Genomic DNA, 21,676 nt, shown 5'->3' on the forward strand with positions numbered 1-21,676 from the left:
GCCGCAGGACCGATGAACTACATCGTACACGCAGCAGCAACAATAATTGGGAAGAGGTGGGCATGTCACCGATTAGCGATTTTGCACGTTTTTGTGACGATGCAAAATCGCTCATAGGTGTCACACGCAACGACATCGCTAAAGCGGCCGGATGTGCGTCACAAATTCCGTTGACCCCAAGATCGCTTGAGCGATGTCGTAGCGTGTAAAGCGGCCTTTAGATGGTGTATTTGCTACATTAAATAGTGACTCGAAAAAAAAAACAAAATAAAAAACTCCAGCTTACAATTATGTTTCCTTGTAGATAGTAGCTTGAGTATCAGAGTCCGCAAGGAGGAGAGTCAGCCGCACAAATTAGTAAGAGAAAGAAGCAGTGTCCAGCGGACAGATGAATTGGAAAAGATATGTAGGGTCTTCCTTTATGGTTAAAAAAAGTCTTTATTATCCAAAATACAAAATTAAGAAGCCATCAAAAGACTAGGGAAACAACGGCACATACCATCAGGTTCCAGAAGAAATGTTCTTTATTTATTCCAAGGGTGAAGGTAAAAAGTGGGAGGAGAGCTGGGTGCGGGTCCCCTCAGGACAGGACGACAGCCGTTTCATGCTGAACAGCCGCCGTTGTTTCCCTACTCTTTTGATGGCTATATGAGAATTTGACTTATTTTACCAACAAGCACTCACGGCCAGTGATCTATGTGGAGCAACCTAAGCTAATCTCCTCCCTCTTGGCATCGGTGCGAGGCGCAATGTGGTGGTGCAGGACTTTTTTCTTCTTATTGTTACTGAATAAAATTAAGAAGGTTACATCAATTCAGTGGCAGATCACAGGGTGTAGGTCCAGTAGGCACTACGCGTTTCTGCGCTACTCTGTGCCTTCCTCATGGCACCTTCTAGCATCCATTTTTGGTGTGTTTTTGTGCCATGTGTTTTTTCTAATGAAGTCAATGGCTGGAAGGGCTAAAAATCACAGGCAAAAATGCACCAACAACTGACATGCTGCAGATTATTTTCTGCACCAAAAAATAAACACAGTGTGCACAGTACTTGTCATTGACTTTGCTGATATAGCTGGCATAAAGATAGACATGCAGATTTGTGACACAATCTGCACCAAATCGGCACCAGAAACGCACTGTGCGCACACAGCCTAACAGATTGTGTCAATGTTCTGTACAGACTCGTCTGCCTGATTACAAGTGACTACTTAAATATATTATTTTTGGCCCATTTTTAATTTTAAAATGTAAAATGCAAAATGTCTGGCAGTGCATTTTTTTCTAAATAGGCTGCTGAGTATTACCAAATTGCCATCCATTTCTATGGTAAGGTCACTTTGACATGACTCAGGTTGTGTTTGCACTAAAAAGATTGAGAGCAATTGATTGAAGTCCTAGGAGACCTAAGCGTGTTATTCACATCTTTTCAAGGCCATTGGAGCACCTGCAATTTGCATCAAATTAGAATTTTAAAAGATTCAACCCTCTCTACACAGTACAGTAAGGATATCCCAGGACGGCATTTAGTATTCTGCTGGTCAGTACTAGAGCCAGATGGCAGTTTGTAGACAGACATATATTTAATGGCTTAGCTGAGCTTCCACTATGCAATACGTGAGAGTTAAAGGGAATGCGTCATTAAAAATGACCTATTGTTGTAGTCAAGTTTTGGTACCAAGTATATTTATTTTTTTAAATTTTGGCAGATTTAATGACATATCATAACATGTAGTAAGCATTAGTTTAAAGTTGCCCCAGAGGTTAGTGTAAAAAACTGCAGAATAAATAAATATAACCACAAAAATACTCTATCTAATGAAAAAAAATTTTTTTTGTGGTATTTAGAATATTAGAATGGCCATTGTAATACTAGCCCAGCGCCACTTCACGGCACCCTCCTTTGCTGGATCCTACACTAAACTGCATCTCTCTGTCCACAGGGAGTGATGCTCTGTTTTGTTGGATTTGCACTCTAGCCCCAGGCAACTTCATTAGCCTTTTGTGGTCACCTGTTGATCTTGTGTAGGTTTTTAAGAAGGCCAGAAAGATGCCGTTTAGAGTAGGACCCAGCAAAAGAGGGTGCCGTGAAGGGGCGCTGGGCTAGTATTACAATGGCCATTCTAATATCCTAAATACCTCCAAAAAATCTTTTTCATTAGGTGGAGTATTTTTGTGGTTTTGCAGTGTGTGACTGTTTTCTCTTTTTCTCACACACACACACACACACACACACACACACACACACACACACACACACAGACACACACACACACAGACACACACACACACACAGACACACACACACACACACACATATATATATATATACTGTATATCAAAAAAATAAAGGGAACACTAAAATACCATTCCATTGTTTAAGTGTTCCCTTTATTTTATTGAGCTGTATCTGTATATATATATATATATATATATATATATATATATATATATATATATATATATATATGTATTTATATATATGCACATTTTTCTGTATTGTTAAGCTTTGTTTTACTCAAAGCAAGTCTTTATTACCCAACAATAATGGGGTAACATGTCTCCCTGTAATATCAAACCATGGGACATTTCAAGGCACTTTCAGAACTTATTCCTCTTCTACCTAAGCTCCTGATCCATTTGTTGGCACATCCTTATCACGATAATTGAGTGAGATTGATCCATTTTTTTATACCCTGCATTGCTTAAAACTGGGCATCAATCTACTTTTGGTTGAAGAAGTTAATTTTTATTTCTTCATAGCATGTGATTTTGGGTTGTTTATGTGTCATTTTAAGCTTTGCTCTTTTCATTGGGAGGTTAAACCTAAAAGTTAGGTTTTATTTGCCTTCTTATTTTTCTCACACTGCTGCATGGGTTAAAGCACCACTCTAGCCATTTTTTATTTTTTATTTCATCCCTGGAGTGGTGCTTTAAATATAAATAAAGTTCTCTGCCCCTGTGTTACACTCACCTGTTTCCATCTTCATCTGTTTTTATCATCACTCCGGTCTGTGTCCAGTGAATGGTGACCTGCTGGCAGCTCCAGCGTTTCATGAAGCATGTCAGAGGTCACAACTCAATGTAAGTCTATGAGAGCCTTGTTCTGGCTCTCATAGAGTTACATTGAGACCTTTTGACATAACTTCTTACTTCTGGCCAATTTGAACTTATGGACACAAGATGTGACCGGAACAACAATGAAAAATAAGGAAGCCGCCAGAGGATGACTATATCCTAGGGGGCAGGAGACTTACATTTAAAGCCCCATTCCAGTGCTCAGAAAGAAACTTTCTGTAGTGCTTCTTTAAGCATGGTGTACAATTAGAAGTTTTGACTATTTGCATGCAAGCTATGCCTGAGGAAACAGGGACTGATTGTAATTTTTTTGTATCTAATAAATAAACTTTTGAAATATACTGTACATGAAGGATATTGGTGGAGCACTAAAACTCCTTAGGTGTACAAACATCGTCAATATGTATGTCAAGGCTACTTAACCCTGAGTATAATGAGTGATCCAAGAGGGGGAAACTAATACCCCATAATAACCTCTAAGTCACCATTGAACCCACTCAGTTTTTCTATTACCGTAATTTTACTTTGCTTCTGACCATTTGATGTTTTCTTTTCGATATTTTTGTACTGATATATACCCCAATTAACTGCCTGTCGGAATAGGGTTTAAACTAATGATGTTTAGTTTTGAACTGCTTTCAACATAGATCGAATGAGTCAGATTGTTTGCAGCTAACCTGGCCCCTAGGTATAACAATCGATGCCCAGTGACCAAGGATTTACACCAGATGAGTCTGTATTTTTACCCCTTTGGTTTAGAAATATCATCACTTTAGGAGCACTGCCTCCATTTTTTAATTCTCTATTGTTAATGAACAAGAAATAGACTTTTTTAGATGTGATAAAAAAAACAAATCTGATACGTGAAGCCAGCCTAAAAAGGATCAAGATATTTTTAAGAAAAGCGTTTCTAGACCGTACATCAATAGTACTCATGAAAATCAGCAACTTTGGAATTTATGTTATCAGAGAAACCTGCTTCTTTTTCCTCCTGGAATGATCCTTCACTCTCAATTCATGAATAAATCTGTATTCATTGAATACAGATTTTTTAATTACTGAAATAGGAGAAGACAGTTGGTGCTTTTAACATTTTATGGAGAGCGGAGAAGGAGGGCTAAGGGCGGAGCTGGAGTCAGAGTCAGACACAAACATCAAAATTCTGCCGAAAATTCTCCTGAAACAATTTATCGTTCTCAATAGAATTGAGAGATTTGAGAATGAATTATCAGTCCAGGAGGAGAAGAATTGAATTTCCCTATTAAGATATATCACAAAAATTCTTATTTTCATGTGTACAATTGAATTAGGGGAGAAAAATTAAAATGATGGTTACTTTTTAGCATTGTACAAGCTATTGACTAATGTCAAGTTAGGTGTCAAATTACACTTATTTTTGATGTGATATCCCATTCTGTTATCTGAATTAAAAGGGGTTGCCATATCTAGGAAGCAATATCTGCATTTTACGTGACTGCAGAATGTCGAAAAATAAGAGTGTGCAATGTGCACACTGATAATTCTCTTGTACGTCATGTAACCGCATGTATGCTTGGAATAGTGAGAGATTTAAGCTCTGAAGCCTGCAAAGTTGTAAATGCAGTGCAAAGCTATTCTTACATATGCTACTTTCACATCACAATATATTCTCACATCAGTGTCTCCATTGGGGCCATTGACGGCAATGATACAGACGGAGTATCTCCATTGGGGCCATTGACTGCAATGATACAGACAAAGTCACTCCATCGGGGCCATTGAACTGCAGTGAAACAGATGGAGTCTCTCTATCGGGGCCATTGACTGCAATTATACAGACGGAGTCACTCCATTGAGGCCATTGACGGCAATGATACAGACGGAGTTTCTCCATTGAGGCCATTGACTGCAATGATACAGATGGAGTCTCTCCATTGGGGCCATTGACTGCAATGATACAGACGAAGTCTCTCCATTGAGGCCATTGACTGCAGTGAAACAGATGTAGCCTTTCCCTTGGGGCCATTGACTGCAATGGTACACACGGAGTCAGTCCATCGAGGCCATTGACGGCAATGATACAGACGGATCTCTCCATTGGGGCCATTGACTGCAGTGAAACAGACGGTGTCTCTCTATTGAGGCTATTGACTGCAGTGAAACAGATGGAGTATCTCCATTGGGGCCATTGACTGCAATGACACAGACAAAGTCACTCCATTGGGGCCATTCATTAACCTGCAGTGAAACAGATGGAGTCTCTCCATCGGGGCCATTGACTGCAGTTATACAGACGGAGACATTCCATCAAGGCCATTGACGGCAATGATACAGATGGAGTCTCTCCATTGGAGCCATTGAGTGCAATGATACAGATGGAGTCTCTCCATTGGGGCCATTGACTGCAATGATACAGACGAAGTCTCTCCATTGAGGCCATTGACTGCAGTGAAACAGATGTAGCCTTTCCCTTGGGGCCATTGACTGCAATGGTACACACGGAGTCAGTCCATCGAGGCCATTGACGGCAATGATACAGACGGATCTCTCCATTGGGGCCATTGACTGCAGTGAAACAGACGGTGTCTCTCTATTGAGGCTATTGACTGCAGTGAAACAGATGGAGTATCTCCATTGGGGCCATTGACTGCAATGATACAGACAAAGTCACTCCATTGGGGCCATTCATTAACCTGCAGTGAAACAGATGGAGTCTCTCCATCGGGGCCATTGACTGCAGTTATACAGACGGAGACATTCCATCAAGGCCATTGACGGCAATGATACAGATGGAGTCTCTCCATTGGAGCCATTGAGTGCAATGATACAGATGGAGTCTCTCCATTGGGGCCATTGACTGCAATGATACAGACGAAGTCTCTCCATTGAGGCCATTGACTGCAGTGAAACAGATGTAGCCTTTCCCTTGGGGCCATTGACTGCAATGGTACACACGGAGTCAGTCCATCGAGGCCATTGACGGCAATGATACAGACGGATCTCTCCATTGGGGCCATTGACTGCAGTGAAACAGACGGTGACTCTCTATTGAGGCTATTGACTGCAGTGAAACAGATGGAGTATCTCCATTGGGGCCATTGACTGCAATGATACAGACAAAGTCACTCCATTGGGGCCATTCATTAACCTGCAGTGAAACAGATGGAGTCTCTCCATCGGGGCCATTGACTGCAGTTATACAGACGGAGACATTCCATCAAGGCCATTGACGGCAATGATACAGATGGAGTCTCTCCATTGGAGCCATTGAGTGCAATGATACAGATGGAGTGTCTCCATCAGGGCCATTGACTGCAATGATACAGATGGAGTCTCTCCATTGAGGCCATTGACTGCAGTTAAACAGACGGAGTCATTCCCTTGGGGCCATTGACTGCAATAATACAGCTAAAGACCCTCCATCAAGGACATTGAATGCAGTAATATAGATGGAGTCTTTCAATTGGGCCATTGTGCTCTTGTGCCATGCAGGGTCTGCTAGTGTATCCCACGTTTGAGCTGCTGTGGTGTGAGATACGCTATAGCAGACCCTGCATGGTACAAGAGCACACCTGTTGTGTATATATCAAAAGACGACTTCTCCAGGGCCCTACCAAGATCTGGTATATAATCCTGTGCACTATCCTCCTTATCAACTATGTGAACAAGACCTACAGTGCCTACAAGTAGTATTCAACCCCCTGCAGATTTAGCAGGTTTGATAAGATGCAAATAAGTTAGAGCCTGCAAATTTCAAACAAGAGCAGGATTTATTAACAGATGCATAAATCTTACAAACCAACAAGTTATGTTGCTCAGTTAAATTTTAATAAATTTTCAACATAAAAGTGTGGGTCAATTATTATTCAACCCCTAGGTTTAATATTTTGTGGAATAACCCTTGTTTGCAATTACAGCTAATAATCGTCTTTTATAAGACCTGATCAGGCCGGCACAGGTCTCTGGAGTTATCTTGGCCAACTCCTCCATGCAGATCTTCTCCAAGTTATCTAGGTTCTTTGGGTGTCTCATGTGGACTTTAATCTTGAGCTCCTTCCACAAGTTTTCAATTGGGTTAAGGTCAGGAGACTGACTAGGCCACTGCAAGACCTTGATTTTTTCCCTCTTGAACCAGGCCTTGGTTTTCTTGGCTGTGTGCTTTGGGTCGTTTTCTTGTTGGAAGATGAAATGACGACCCATCTTAAGATCCTTGATGGAGGAGCGGAGGTTCTTGGCCAAAATCTCCAGGTAGGTCGTGCTATCCATCTTCCCATGGATGCGGACCAGATGGCCAGGGCCCTTGGCTGAGAAACAGCCCCACAGCATGATGCTGCCACCACCATGCTTGATTGTAGGGATGGTATTCTTGGGGTCGTATGCAGTGCCATCCAGTCTCCAAACATCACGTGTGTGGTTGGCACCAAAGATCTCGATCTTGGTCTCATCAGACCAGAGAACCTTGAACCAGTCTGTCTCAGAGTCCTCCAAGTGATCATGAGCAAACTGTAGACGAGTCTTGACATGACGCTTTGAAAGTAAAGGTACCCTACGGGCTCGTCTGGAACGGAGACCATTGCGGTGAAGTACGTTACTTATGGTATTGACTGAAACCAATGTCCCCACTGCCATGAGATCTTCCCGGAGCTCCTTCCTTGTTGTCTTTGGGTTAGCCTTGACTCTTCGGACAAGCCTGGCCTCGGCACGGGTGGAAACTTTCGAAGGCTGTCCAGGCCGTGGAAGGCTAACAGTAGTTCCATAAGCCTTCCACTTCCGGATGATGCTCCCAACAGTGGAGACAGGTAGGCCCAACTCCTTGGAAAGGGTTTTGTACCCCTTGCCAGCCTTGTGACCCTCCACGATCTTGTCTCTGATGGCCTTGGAATGCTCCTTTGTCTTTCCCATGTTGACCAAGTTTGAGTGCTGTTCACAAGTTTGGGGAGGGTCTTAATTAGTCAGAAAAGGCTGGAAAAAGAGATAATTAATCCAAACATGTGAAGCTCATTGTTCTTTGTGCCTGAAATACTTCTTAATACTTTAGGGGAACCAAACAGAATTCTTGTGGTTTGAGGGGTTGAATAATAAATGACCCTCTGAATAAACTTTTCACAATTTAAAAAAAAAATAAAAAAAGAAATAACATTCTTTTTTGCTGCAGTGCATTTCACACTTCCAGGCTGATCTACAGTCCAAATGTCATAATGCCAAGTTAATTCCGAATGTGTAAACCTGCTAAATCTGCAGGGGGTTGAATACTACTTGTAGGCACTGTAAATGGTTGAAACGTTTTCATGTCGTAAACTCACATGTATAAATGTGCCAAATTCAACATTAAAAACTTTATGGTCGTATGAAATATGAGTGTGCGGTGATCGTCATCGTCAGACTGCATCATTACTGTCACCGGCCCCGTCAGTGCACATGTCTTCAGATGTTAGATGTGAAAACTGCCTTAAATTGAATGAGGAGGAATCTGCAAAGACAATTTGCAACAGAAACTGAGATGAAGTGAACATTTTCAGTACAATTACTTGGGTTTTGTTTGTTAATATCTTACTTGTCTACTTCTGTGTTCTAATGTGGAGTTAACCTCCATAAACCCCCAGGTAACATTTGCATTTCCAGCTCATGTGGACTTACCTATAGATATAGTGCAGAGGGGAATGCTAAAGAGTTTCTTATGCTTTTCTCAACCTTAACATTTATTCTACTTATATATTTTACTCATTTATAGCACCATTAGTCTCCACAGAACTTTATAGACTTCCCTATCACTGACTCCATCAAGGGTCACAATCTAAATTCCCTATCAGTATCTCTTTTGAGTGTGGAAGGAAACCGGAGAGCCTGGAGGAAATCTTCACAAATACGGGGAGATCATATAAACTTCGTGGATTTGAACTTAGAAACATATGTAAATGTGTGAACATACATATAGAAAAATGTGAGCATGATCATCACAACTTATAGATCATTTTTATAAAATGACGTTTCATAAAAAAGTAATCATATGGATAGCTATGGCTTACCGAACTGAAAGGTAAATGAATACACATTGAGACATACAAATAACAGATAGACATATAGATAGTTAGATAGATAGATAGACAGTCCTCACATTTTTGTAAATATTTTATTAGATCTTTTCATGGTACAACACTGAGGATATGACACTTTGATACAATGTAAAGTAGTCAGTGTACAGCTGGTATAACAGTATAAATTTGGTGTGACCTCTAAATAATTCAAAACCAAGCTATTAATGTCAAAACTGCTGGCTGCAAAAGTGAGTACACCCCTAAGTGAAATTATCCAAATTGTGCCCAATTTGTCATTTTCCCTCCCTGGTGTCATTAGTGTTACAAGGTCTCATGTGTGAATGCTGAAAAAGTGTGTTAAATTTGGTGTCATCTTTCATACACTCTCTCATATTGTCACGGGGAGTTCAACAAATACATTGAGTTCACATGCTCTGTATCATATCCAGAAGCTGTCTTTTCAATAGATGTATGAGTTCTGCCAGTATTGCTGTAGAGGTTACAGGGGTAGGGGCCTGTCAGTGCTCAGACCATACACCGCTCACTGCATCAAATTGGTCTGCATAGCTGTCATCCCAGAAGGAAGCCTCCGATAATGATGATCCACACAATAAATTTAATTGGTTCAGATGTGTGAGACGTTTGTTGCGGCAACCAGAAGGACAAAGACAAATGTGTCTTGCCTATAGTCAAGCATGGTGGTGGGAGTGTCATGGTTTGGGGCTATGAGTGCTGCCGCCTGTGGGAAACTACAGTTCATTGAGGAAACCAGGATTGAAAACATGTACTGTGACATACTGAAGCAGAACATGATCCCCTTTCTTCGGAAACTGGCCCGGAGGGCACTATTCCAACATGATACTGACTCCAAACGCTCCACCAAGACGACCACTGCCTTGCTAAAGAACAGAGGGTAAAGGTCCTGGACTGGCCAAACATGTCTTCAGACCTAAACCCTACTGAGCATATGTGGGGCTTCCTCAAATGAAAGGTGGAGAAGTGAAAGGTCTTTAACATCCACCAGCTGCCGGGGATGTAAAAGACCTGAGGAAGAAGCTGGATAGCCTCGAAACACATAGAACAAACTACAATTGATTCATTGATGTTTCATGGACTTTCAACAGCTGTGCATAAAAAACATGTTTTTTTTTCCCTTCATCTATTGCCTGTACTTTTATACTACCTGCACACCAACTACTTAACATTGTATCAAAGTGTCATATCTTCAGTGTTGTCCCAAGAAAAGATATAATAAAATATTTACAAAAATGTCATGGGTGTACTAACTTTTGTGAGATACCGTACATTATTAGAGCTAAAGGATAATAATTATTAATGTAAGAGTTGGGAATGGTCAAATCTAAGGAGACAAACCCATGTGCCTAAAAGATAGATATGAGATATATAGATGCTAGATAGATAGATAGATAGATAGATAGATAGATAGATAGATAGACCTACCAATCAACCTAAAGAAAACCAACATCATGGCGTTCCAGAAGAGAAAAAGAAGATTTGACCAACATCCTTAATTTGTCCTAAACAGCTGAACTCTTACAGGAACAGACAAATACACCTACTTGGGCCTGTAAATTCACCAGTCAAGGAGCTACAAACAAGCCATAGAGACCCTGAAAAACAAGACCTGCAAAACCTTTTATGCCATCCGAAGAAAACGCTATCATCTGAAGCCACCAGTGAGGGTCTGGCTAAAAATCTTCGATTCCATCATGACCCCAATCCTCCTGTACGGCAGCGAAGTCTGGGGCCCTCACATGTACCCAGATTGGTCAAGGTGGGATTCCAGCCCAACAGAAATATTCCACCTGGAATTTTGTAAACACCTTCTTCAGGTCCATCGAAGCACTTCCAACAGTGCCTGTCGGGCCGAGCTGGGCAGATTCCCTCTAAACCTAGCAGCTCTGAAGAGGGCACTATCATTTCAGGTCCACCTACAGAGTAGCAATCCAAGCTCCCATCACCACAAAACTCTGATATACTGTATATACGTGGTCCATATGAACCAGGACCCCTGGCACAGCTCTCCCAAACCCAACTGGACAAAATGACCAATCACAGCAGCCTGACAAAAGCCAAAATCAGGAAGATGGTAGACAAGGGCCAGGAGAGGTATGTCAGTGACTGGAGGACCAACATCAATACCTCACAGAAACTGACCCCGTACCAGAGTCTACAGAGAGACTACAGACTGGCCCCAGATCTGGAAAAACTCCCAGACCCCAGAGACTGCAGAGCATTGAGCCAATATAGACTCAGTGCCCACAGTCTAGCCATTGAATCCGGCCGACACAAGCAGAGCTACAAGCCCAGGGAGGACAGACTGTGCCAACACTGTGACCTGGAGGCCCTGGAGGATGAAACCCACTTCCTGCTACACTGCACCAAGTACTCAGCAGTGAGGGACACTCACTTAGGAGACTCTCCCATCTCTTCCCAGATTTCAGCTCCATGAAGGAGGAAGAGAAAACATATATATCCTGCTGGGGGAAGAAGAGAGCGCAGTGGAGATAGCAGCGCGGTATGTGAGCGAATGTCATAGACTTCGAGAAAGAGAACTATGATATGCCATGGACTTCCATAGCCCCCACCCTAGATATGCCTCCTCAGTCCCCACCCTGGATTTACCCCATCCATCCTTACTACAATCCCCACCCATCATCCCCACAGTCCCAGTCTCTAGTGTACACTTGCTTTGGCAAAACTAATTTGTATTTGGTCCTGCCAATAAAGCTTATTTGATTTGATTTGATTAGATAGAAAGATATATGCGGTAGGTGAGTGAATGTCATAGATTTCGAGAAAGAGAACAATGTTATACCATGGACTTCCACAGGACCCCACCCTAAATGTGCCCTCATCCATCAGTTCTCCAGTCAGTACCCATCATCCCCACAGTCTGGTTCCCTATTCCCTATTGTAAGTATCAGACGAGTTATTCCCAAATATTAATTTATTTTGAATATATAAAAATAACAAAAAATCCACAGGTGGAGACTAATTCAACAGACCTGATGACTAACAAACTCACTCTAAATATATTGGGATTGGATTATACACGCCTTGACCTCTTTGGACCTATTTGAACTATATTAAAGTGGCGTATGCCATGAATACAATGGAGAAGAATATATAAGTCCATAAGTTAAGTTATCTGTGTAACGTCATCCATAACCCTTGAGTGAACAGTCTGTATTAATATGAATGAAATATCGTTTGCTCTATATATATGTGAACCTTGTCCTTGACATTCAAGGCTTGATTTGTACTGTGACCAACTTCACTGTAGGTGTGGATTTTTTGTTATTTTTATATATTCAAAATAAATTAATATTTGGGAATAACTCGTCTGATACTAATGATACATATTCCCTAGGCCTATGAGCCAATTGTATGTTATGCTATTCCCTATTGTACCCTTGCTTTGGCAAAACTAATGTGTATTTAGTCCTACCAATAAAGCTTCTTTGAATTTGATAAATAGATATGAGATAGAAATATATGAGATAAATAGATAGATAGCTAGATGATAGATAGAGTGATAGATATAGATAGATAGATAGATAGATAGATAGATATATGATAGATAGATGGATGGATAGATAAACAAATAGATAGATAGATAATAGATAGACTGATAGATATACATAGATATAAATAGATAGATACTGTAGATAGATGGATGGATAGATAAATAGATTGATAATAGATAGTGATAGATATAAATAGATATAAATAGATAGATAGATAGATAGATAGATAGATAGGAAGAAAACAAATATAGAATATCACTACCTTTTTTTATAAGACACTAGGTGCCAGGCCTCACCACAACCATCCAATAGTTGAAATATGTAGATCCAAAAAAAGCACACTTAGTACTTCAGTTATTTAAGTGAAAATAATGGACTTTATTGAGCCCAGTGGCAACATGTCAGTTCATCAGCTTGACAAAGGTTCTCATGAACTGACATGTTGCCACTGGGCTCAATAAAGTCCATTATTTTCACTTAAATAACTGAGGTCCTGGGTGTGCTATTTTTGAGATATAGATAGATAGATAGATAATAGATAGATTCATAGACAGATGGATAGATAGATAGATAGATAGATAGAGAGATGATAGAGATAGATATGTCTCCACTTGTCATAAGATGAGGGGTACTAAAGACCTCCAAATGGACCATCATTCCCTAAATTGTGGCCCCAACACCCCATCCCCACAGCCCTAACCCACTCCCCTTTCACACTTCTTTTTCGCTTTGGCAATGCTAATAGTTTTTTGGTCCTGCCAATAAAGCCTATTTGATTTGATTTGATTTGATTTGATTTGATAGATAGATAGATAGATATACATAGATGATAGATAATAGATAGATAGATAGAAAGATAGATAGATAGATAGATAGATAATAGATGGATAGATAGATAGATAGATATGTGCCGCCCACACGCCAGCAGCTGGGCTGCTCGGATCCGGATCCGCAGTTTGGCTCGAGGGATCCTCTGGACCCGGGGGATCGCGCGGACACTTCAAATAAAAGGGGTCGTATATGTACAGGGATTGCTGTGAACACTTGGTGATGCCACCCACGGTGTGTGGTGAGACATAGCACCACCGCTGCTGTTGGGGAGCACCCGGGGGCGATGGGATAGCAGCTGGATATTAACCCCTCTGGGGGTAGGGATGGATGCCCCGGGGCCCAGTGTCTCTGTGCTGAGGATGGTGGTTGCAGGGGTAGGCGCGCCCAGTCAGACCGGGGGATGCTGGTTTACTCCCAGTCAAATGAATCACACAAATCCAACAGTAAACCAAAGTGCCAGTGGCTGGCCGCCGCGGCCGGGTGTATTCTGGTCCCTCACCTGGGGTGATGGTCTGTGTCACTTTCCTCTGCACTATTTTTAGTTCTCTTTGGACTTCTCAGTATGGAACACGGAAGTCTGCTCCCAGGACTACAGGTGGGAGCCTTGCCCGTAGACGCTGACCCGTGGGATCTAAAGGGGCCCAGGCGGATGCCTATCCCCCACGGTGGGCTGCTGGTCTGCTTCTTTTGGGACTTTGGATGGGACAGGACCTGTAATCCTGTCCTCAACTGGTGAATTAACAAAGCCGGTGGTTCCGGTCTCTGCTTCAGGATCCAGGTATCCCCTCTGTGCACGGTTTCCGGGTCGGTTCTCTGGTGTCGGTGCCGGTGGGCTCCTACCCTGTCCCGGTCCACCTCGGATCTCCGGCAGCCGTCTTCCCGTCTCCTGAGCCGCGGGGCCGAGGGTACGGACGCACGGGGGCCTGATCAACGGGGGCCTGATCCTGGGCCCAGAAAATCGATATCATCACCTCAGAGAAATTGAACACGTACCAGAGTCTACAGAGAGACTACAGGCTGGCCACATTTCTAGAGAAACTCCCAGACCCCAGAGACTGCAGGACCCTGAGGCGATATAGACTTAGTGCCTACAGTCTAGCCATCGAATCCAGCCGACACAAGCAGAGCTACAAGGCCAGGGAGGACAGAGTATGCCAACATTGTGACCAGGAGGTCATGGAGGATGAAACCCTCTTCTTGCTACACTGCACCAAATACTCAGCAGTGAGGGACACTCACTTCAGGAGACTCTCTGATGTCTTCCAGGATTTCAACTCCATGAAGGAAGAAGAGAAAACATGTATCTTGCTGGGGGAAGAAGAGAACCAGTGGAGAGAGCAGCACGGTATGTGAGCGAATGTCATAGACTTCGAGAAAGAGAACTATAATGTGCCATGGACTTCCATAGCCCCCACCCTAGATGTGCCTTCATCCATTGTTCCCAAAGTCCCTTTCCATCATCCCCACAGTCAAAGTTCCTAGTGTACACTTGCTTTAGTAAAACTAATATGTATTTTGTCCTGCCAATAAAGCTTATTTGATCGATAGATAGATAGATAGATAGATAGATAGATAATAGATAGATAGATTAATAGATAGATAGATGTATAGGATAGATAGATAGATAGATAGATAGATAGATAGATAGATAGATAGATAGAAAGATAGATAGATAGATAGATAGATAATAGATAGATAGATAGATAGATAGAAAGAAAGAAAGATAGATAGATAGATAGATAGATAGATAGAGGGATAGATAGATGTATAGGATAGATAGAGAGATGACAGAGATAGATAGATAGAGATAGATAGAGAGATGTATAGGATAGAGAGATGATAGAGATATATAGATATATAGATAGATTGATAGATAGATAGATAGATAGATAGATAGATAGATAGATGATGGATAGATAGAGGGATAGATGGATAGATAAATAGATAGATTGATAGGATAGAAAGATGATAGATAGATAGATAGATAGATGTATAGGATAGAGAGATGATAGAGATAGATAGATAGATGGATAGATGGATAGATAGATAGATAATTGATAGATAGATAGAGGGATAGAGAGATGTATATGATAGAGAGATGATAGAGATAGATAGCTAGATAGATAGATATATAGATAGATAGACGGATAGAGAGATGTATAGGATAGAGAGATGATAGAGATAGATAGATAGATAGATAGATAGATAGATAGATAGATAGATAGATAGAATACAAAGACGATAGATAGATAGATAGATAGAAGGATACATAGATAGATAGATACAGAGATAGATAGATATGAAATAGATAGAGGGAGGGATAGATCGATAGATGGATAGATAGATAGATAGATAGATAATAGATAGATAGGATAGAAATATGATAGATACATAGATAGGATAGAAATATGATAGATAGATAGATGGATAGATTTCTATTTTTTAAGTTTGACTGAGGGCTTTCTTTCATGAATACACAGATATATGGCGGACAGATGTTTGATAGATCGACAAATACTGATACATAGATACCCTGCAGACCACTGTTAACAATAAATGTTATGATTGCTAAGTAAAAAGATAGATTAAAAAAAACCCCAAAAACTTATAATCACTGATTAATAGATTTTGGCCAGACGGATTTTGGAGGTCTAGACAGGTATATTTTTGATGGATAGACAGATACTGACACGAGCAAACTGCAGACCACCCGGAATAACCCAATTTACCAAAAATGACTCATGTAATAAAATCCCACCTGTCTAGCATAGTTTTGTTTATGGCACAGTCATTTACTTCTTTTTTTAACAACCACAAAACCGGCAAGCTTCAATTTGGTGAAGTTAGTAGAATATTTTAGACGATGACATAATATGACTGAAGTGATTGTATGAAGTGTCTTTGTCGTGGAGCCGTGGTGTGCTTTATGGCTCAGTTTAGGCTGTGACTGGTAATTGTTGGCCCCTTTGGCTGGGACTCAGGAACTTTTAGTAGTATCAGATGGACTGGCTACATGTGCAGGGCTGTTCCAGATCCTGTGCCATCACATAATGCTCTGATTAGCCGTGTCTCCGAGCCTCGCACTGCTCATCACCCCGCGTTCTGCCAGCCTCATTAACCTTTTCAACATTACACTATATATGTGAGATCGCTCTTAGGTTGCTAATTGAAAAAGAGCAGCGTCGCCTGTTCTGTCATCATAAAAGTTCTGTACACTTGGTAGTCTGCGACGTGAGCCGGAGAGCTAAATCAATGCAGAAAGGCCAATGTGTTGGCTGTCCCAGCACATCAATAAATAGTGATTAGCACGTGAAGAGGATGGGAAAATAGCCAAACATTCGGAAAATGTGACATTGAGGAGGAACCCAATGGGAGGAAATGATCAACTGGATTTTCTCTTGGGACAAGATGAAAGCAGCAGAAAACCATTAGCATCTCTTGTAATCCTTGACAATTCTATGGGTTTTATGTGTCTAAATATGAACTATGATTAATATTGCAGCTTGTCAGACCTGAGAACGCCAGTCATAGAAAAGTTACTAACTTCTTCAGTGTATGGGATATCAGGGGAACCCACTGAGCTATCGCAACGCAAAAAGTTATCATCATACACAAAACAATTAGATGATAAAGCTTCATTACATAGAGTTTGTAACAAGCACAATGTGTTATTAATGTATTTCTAGGAAATTCAGCTCTGCTACATTATTATTATTATTATTTATTATTATAGCGCCATCAATTCCATGGCGCTTTACATGTGAAAGGGGTATACATAATAGGGACAAGTACAATAATCATAAACATACATACATCAGTTCAGCTCTGCTACATCAATACATACATAGCTTACATTAGTAAATTCTTTACCACAACATGTATTATTTGTTTTGCCCTATTTTGTAAACACATTTAATACAGATGTGTACAGAAGGGAAAGTTGTAGGTAATGATGTGTGACAGATCCAGGTAATCCAGTTATTTGGGGATTATTTAGTGCTGCTGATGCCATCTCATGCCCTCCCCATCCCAGACCTGCCACAATCATTGCTGTGCCCAAGTACATCTGATGTGAACTTGAGAGGAAGACACAAGATCAATAGATAAGATGACAGCAGGCTTTGTATCTCCTTGTTGCACTGCTCTGGGTTAACACTTTCTGTGTCTAACAGGCGTCACCAATCATTTTTCTGTGCCAAATGAATTAGTCCACACTTCTCTCCAGCCTGATCACCAATTAAACCCGCACTTCTGGGCCTCTCTAATGACACAACAGGCAAACTTCAGCCTGACATTAATGAACACAGCACATGCATGTACATCTGGGGTTGGTGTCAGAATTGACTTATTAATGCACAGCTATTCTGGCTTCCTCACTACTACATGATAATGTATCACAGTCATGATCTGGAGAAACTTTACACAGACACATGATAAAGAGCAACATACCATCCTGCTAATAGGATCTTACCTTTCATGTGGAAGAATAAATCCCACAGTCAAAATGATACAAAGCTGCAAGTGCTGAACTTAACTGGATTCAGACTCCCAAAGAGTGGGAGAGGGTAGAATGAGCTGTGTCCTTATTAGTCTCAGTGTGATCCTCCCACTCAGTCAGCAGACAGGACTGCCACCAACACAGATAACCAGCACATATCCAGCAATCTCCCCCTAGGTATCCAATCTGATAGTACTGAGCAGGCCTGCCGGGCAGCACAGCCCATGTCACCGGCACAGGTGTTATAGGGACAGAAAACTACAGTCTGACCTATAAAAATCATCAACAGTGCAATGCAGCTGTTACTCTCTGCTGTCAGCCATTTCAGATTTGGGAGAAAATCGGATTCCTGACAAGGAAATCCAGAAAAACTGTATGACCCTGTATTCAAATATAATACGTCTTCATAAACCAAGTTCTAAAAAACTTTAGGAATCAGTGTCGGACTCAGCTGCCAATAACACTGACTCTGGAGACCGCTGTTCAGCTATACGCAATTATTACATTAGCCTCATTCACACATTCTGTGTACTTCTATGTAATAATGCACTGAGTAGTTTGTTGTGTGATGCTGCTTTTTTCTGTATAGTGAATAATGTAAGGGGGCAATATACTGCTTATATTGGGGGGGTAAGTGGCTCACTCCAGCACAGGGGCTCCCCGAGGGATTCTCCTGTTCCCCTGTGCGCCAATCTGAGCCTGTTAGGAATATTCACAGTTTTGTGAAGAACTATTTTAGTTGCCCAAAGTAGTGAAACATTTGATTATGAACAGTTGAATCCAGAAGTTTACATACATTATCTAAAAAGACACATCTGCATTTTTGTTCTCACTATCTCACATGAAATCAGAATGAAGCTATCCCATTTTAGGTCAATCAGGAACCAAAATTATTTATATTTGCTAAATGCCAGAATAATGAGAGAGAGAGAAAGATATATATATATGTATATATATATATATATATATATATATATATATATAATTGCCTTATTCTGTCTGTCTGTCTGTCTGTCTGTCTATCTGTCTGTCTATCTGTCTGTCTATCTGTCTGTCTGTCATGCTCCGAAATTGTGTCCTTACGGTGACACAAAGCTGATTGGCCGCTGGGCTCGCCATGGCCCCGCCCCCCCACACGGATTGGCCTCTCGCCCCGGCTCTCTGCAGGCCCCGCCCCCTTCACGCAATGCACGCTCGCTCTGGCCCAACTGACACGGAGCCCCGATTCCCAGGTGAGTACACACACACACATCAGATCACACACACCTCACACATCACAACATGCTGGGATATCTCTTGCTTCTACACCGGCTCCGTCAGGATCCCAGCAGCGCCACACATAACCTTGCGATGCTGGGATCTTCACGGAGGCCGTGAAAGCTGGTAACCATTATACACATCGGGTAACTAAGGTCCCTTAGTTACCCGATGTGTATCATAGTTACCAGTGTACACCGGCTCACACTCACTCTCATACACACCTCACACACACATCACATCGCATCCACACATCAAGGTCCTGCAGCGGCGGAAAATACAGACACATAACAGCACACACACATAACAGCACACATATAACAGCACACACATACACACACACAAATCAGATCACACTCACTCACACACACACATCACATCGCATCCACATACTCACAACATCCTGGGATATCGCTTGCTTCTCGGCAGCGATACTGTGCTGTTGTGATCTTCCAGGACCTGCCGGAGGATCACATGGCCAGAAGCATGTGATATCCCCGGATGTTGTGAGTATAAGCGCGTATGTGCGATATCGTCAGTGTCTGTGTGTGTGAGTTTATGCGATCGGGTGTGTGTGAGTGGATGCGATCGGGTGTGTGTGAGTGGATGCGATCGGGTGTGTGTGAGTGGATGCGATCGGGTGTGTGTGAGTGGATGCGATCGGGTGTGTGTGAGTGGATGCGATCGGGTGTGTGTGAGTGGATGCGATCGGGTGTGTGTGAGTGGATGCGATCGGGTGTGTGAGTGTCGGCAGAGGAGCACGGCGTGCTGGAGGAGGCTGGGAGCAGAGAGGCTGATCATGGGGAAGGCTGGGAGGAGAGAGGCTGATGCTGGGGGAGGCTGGGAGGGGGAGGCTGGGACGAGGGAGACTGATGCTGGTGGAGGCTGATGCTTGGGGAGGCTGATGCTGGGGGAGGCTGGAAGGAGAGAGGCTAATGCTGGTGGAGGCTGATGCTTGGGGAGGCTGATGCTGGGGGAGACTGGGAGGGGAAGGCTGATGCTGAGGGAGGCTGGGAGGAAGGACGCTGGGAGGAGAGAGGCTGATCCTGGGGAAGGCTGGGAACGGGAGGCTGATGCTGAGGGAGGCTGGAAGGAGAGAGGCTGATGCTGGGGGAGGCTGGAAGGAGAGAGGCTGATGCTGGTGGAGGCTGATGCTTGGGGAGGCTGATGCTGGGGGAGACTGGGAGCGGAAGGCTGATGCTGAGGGAGGCTGGGAGGAAGGAGGCTGGGAGGAAGGAGGCTGGGAGGAGAGAGGCTGAACCTGGGGAAGGCTGGGAAGGGGAGGCTGATGCTTGGGGAGGCTGGAAGGAGAGAGGCTGGAAGGAGAGAGGCTGATGCTGGTGGAGGCTGATGCATGGGGAGGCTGATGCTGGGGGAGACTGGGAGCAGAAGGCTGATGCTGAGGGAGGCTGGGAGGAAGGAGGCTGGGAGGAAGGAGGCTGGGAGGAGAGAGGCTGATCCTGGGGAAGGCTGGGAAGGGGAGGCTGATGCTGAGGGAAGCTGGAAGGAGAGAGGCTGATGCTGGGGGAGGCTGGAAGGAGAGAGGCTGAGGCTGGGAGGAGAGAGGCTGATGCTGGGGAAGGCTGATGCTGAGGGAGGCTGGGAGGGGAAAGCTGATGCTGGGGAAGGCTGGGAGGATGGAGGCTGGGAGGAGAGAGGCTGATCCTGGGGAAGGCTGGGAGAGGGAGGCTGATGCTGGAGGAGGCTGGAAGGAGAGAGGCTGATGCTGGCGGAGGCTGATGCTGGGGAGGCTGGGAGAGGGAGGCTGATGCTGAGGGAGGCTGGGAGGAGGGAGGCTGGGAGAGGTAGGCTGAGAGAAGAGAGGCTGATGCACACACACACACACACACACACGCGCGCGCACTGCACAACACACCACACACACACACACACACTGGGAACCACAAACAACTGCCCTACACAGACACCCACACACACAGACAACACTGCACACACACAACACCCAACACACAAACACCGCGGCACACACAAATATACGCACATACCGCACAACACACACATTGCACAAAACATACCTCCCCCAAAACACACCACACACACACAAACCGCGCAACACACAAACAACGCTACAGACACACAGCGCTCCACAAACAACGCAACACACGCAACACACATACAACACCGCTCTCACCCCCCGTCACACCCAGACAACACCCAGAACATGTACAGCGCCTACACAAACACTTGGTAACTACAGACAACAACATCTCTCTCTCTATATATATATATAACAAAAATCATACATGAACTACACAATACGTAAATTCTAGAATACCCGATGCGTAGAATCGGGCCACCTTCTAGTATATATATATATATATATATTATATATATATATAGAGAGAGAGAGAGAGAGTGTTTAAGGCATTTTTATTACTTCCTGCAAAGTCAAAAGTTTACATACAGTGAGTACTATGTCTTTAAATAATA

General features: G+C 42.9%; 1 protein-coding gene across 2 annotated transcripts in view; it reads right to left on the reverse strand.

The window, feature by feature from the left end:
• The window catches only part of COL19A1 (collagen type XIX alpha 1 chain), a 1,307,565-nt gene extending 1,289,549 nt beyond the window's left edge, over nt 1-18,016 (reverse strand). For both annotated transcript variants that reach the window (XM_075340245.1, XM_075340246.1), the window contains exon 1: nt 17,942-18,016. The gene's annotated coding sequence lies outside the window, so the exon portion shown is untranslated. The remainder of the gene's footprint in view (nt 1-17,941) is intronic.
• Nucleotides 18,017-21,676: the final 3,660 nt, after the last annotated feature.

This window comes from Anomaloglossus baeobatrachus, chromosome 3 (genome assembly GCF_048569485.1).
Source record: "Anomaloglossus baeobatrachus isolate aAnoBae1 chromosome 3, aAnoBae1.hap1, whole genome shotgun sequence".
Classification (NCBI taxonomy): domain Eukaryota; kingdom Metazoa; phylum Chordata; class Amphibia; order Anura; family Aromobatidae; genus Anomaloglossus; species Anomaloglossus baeobatrachus.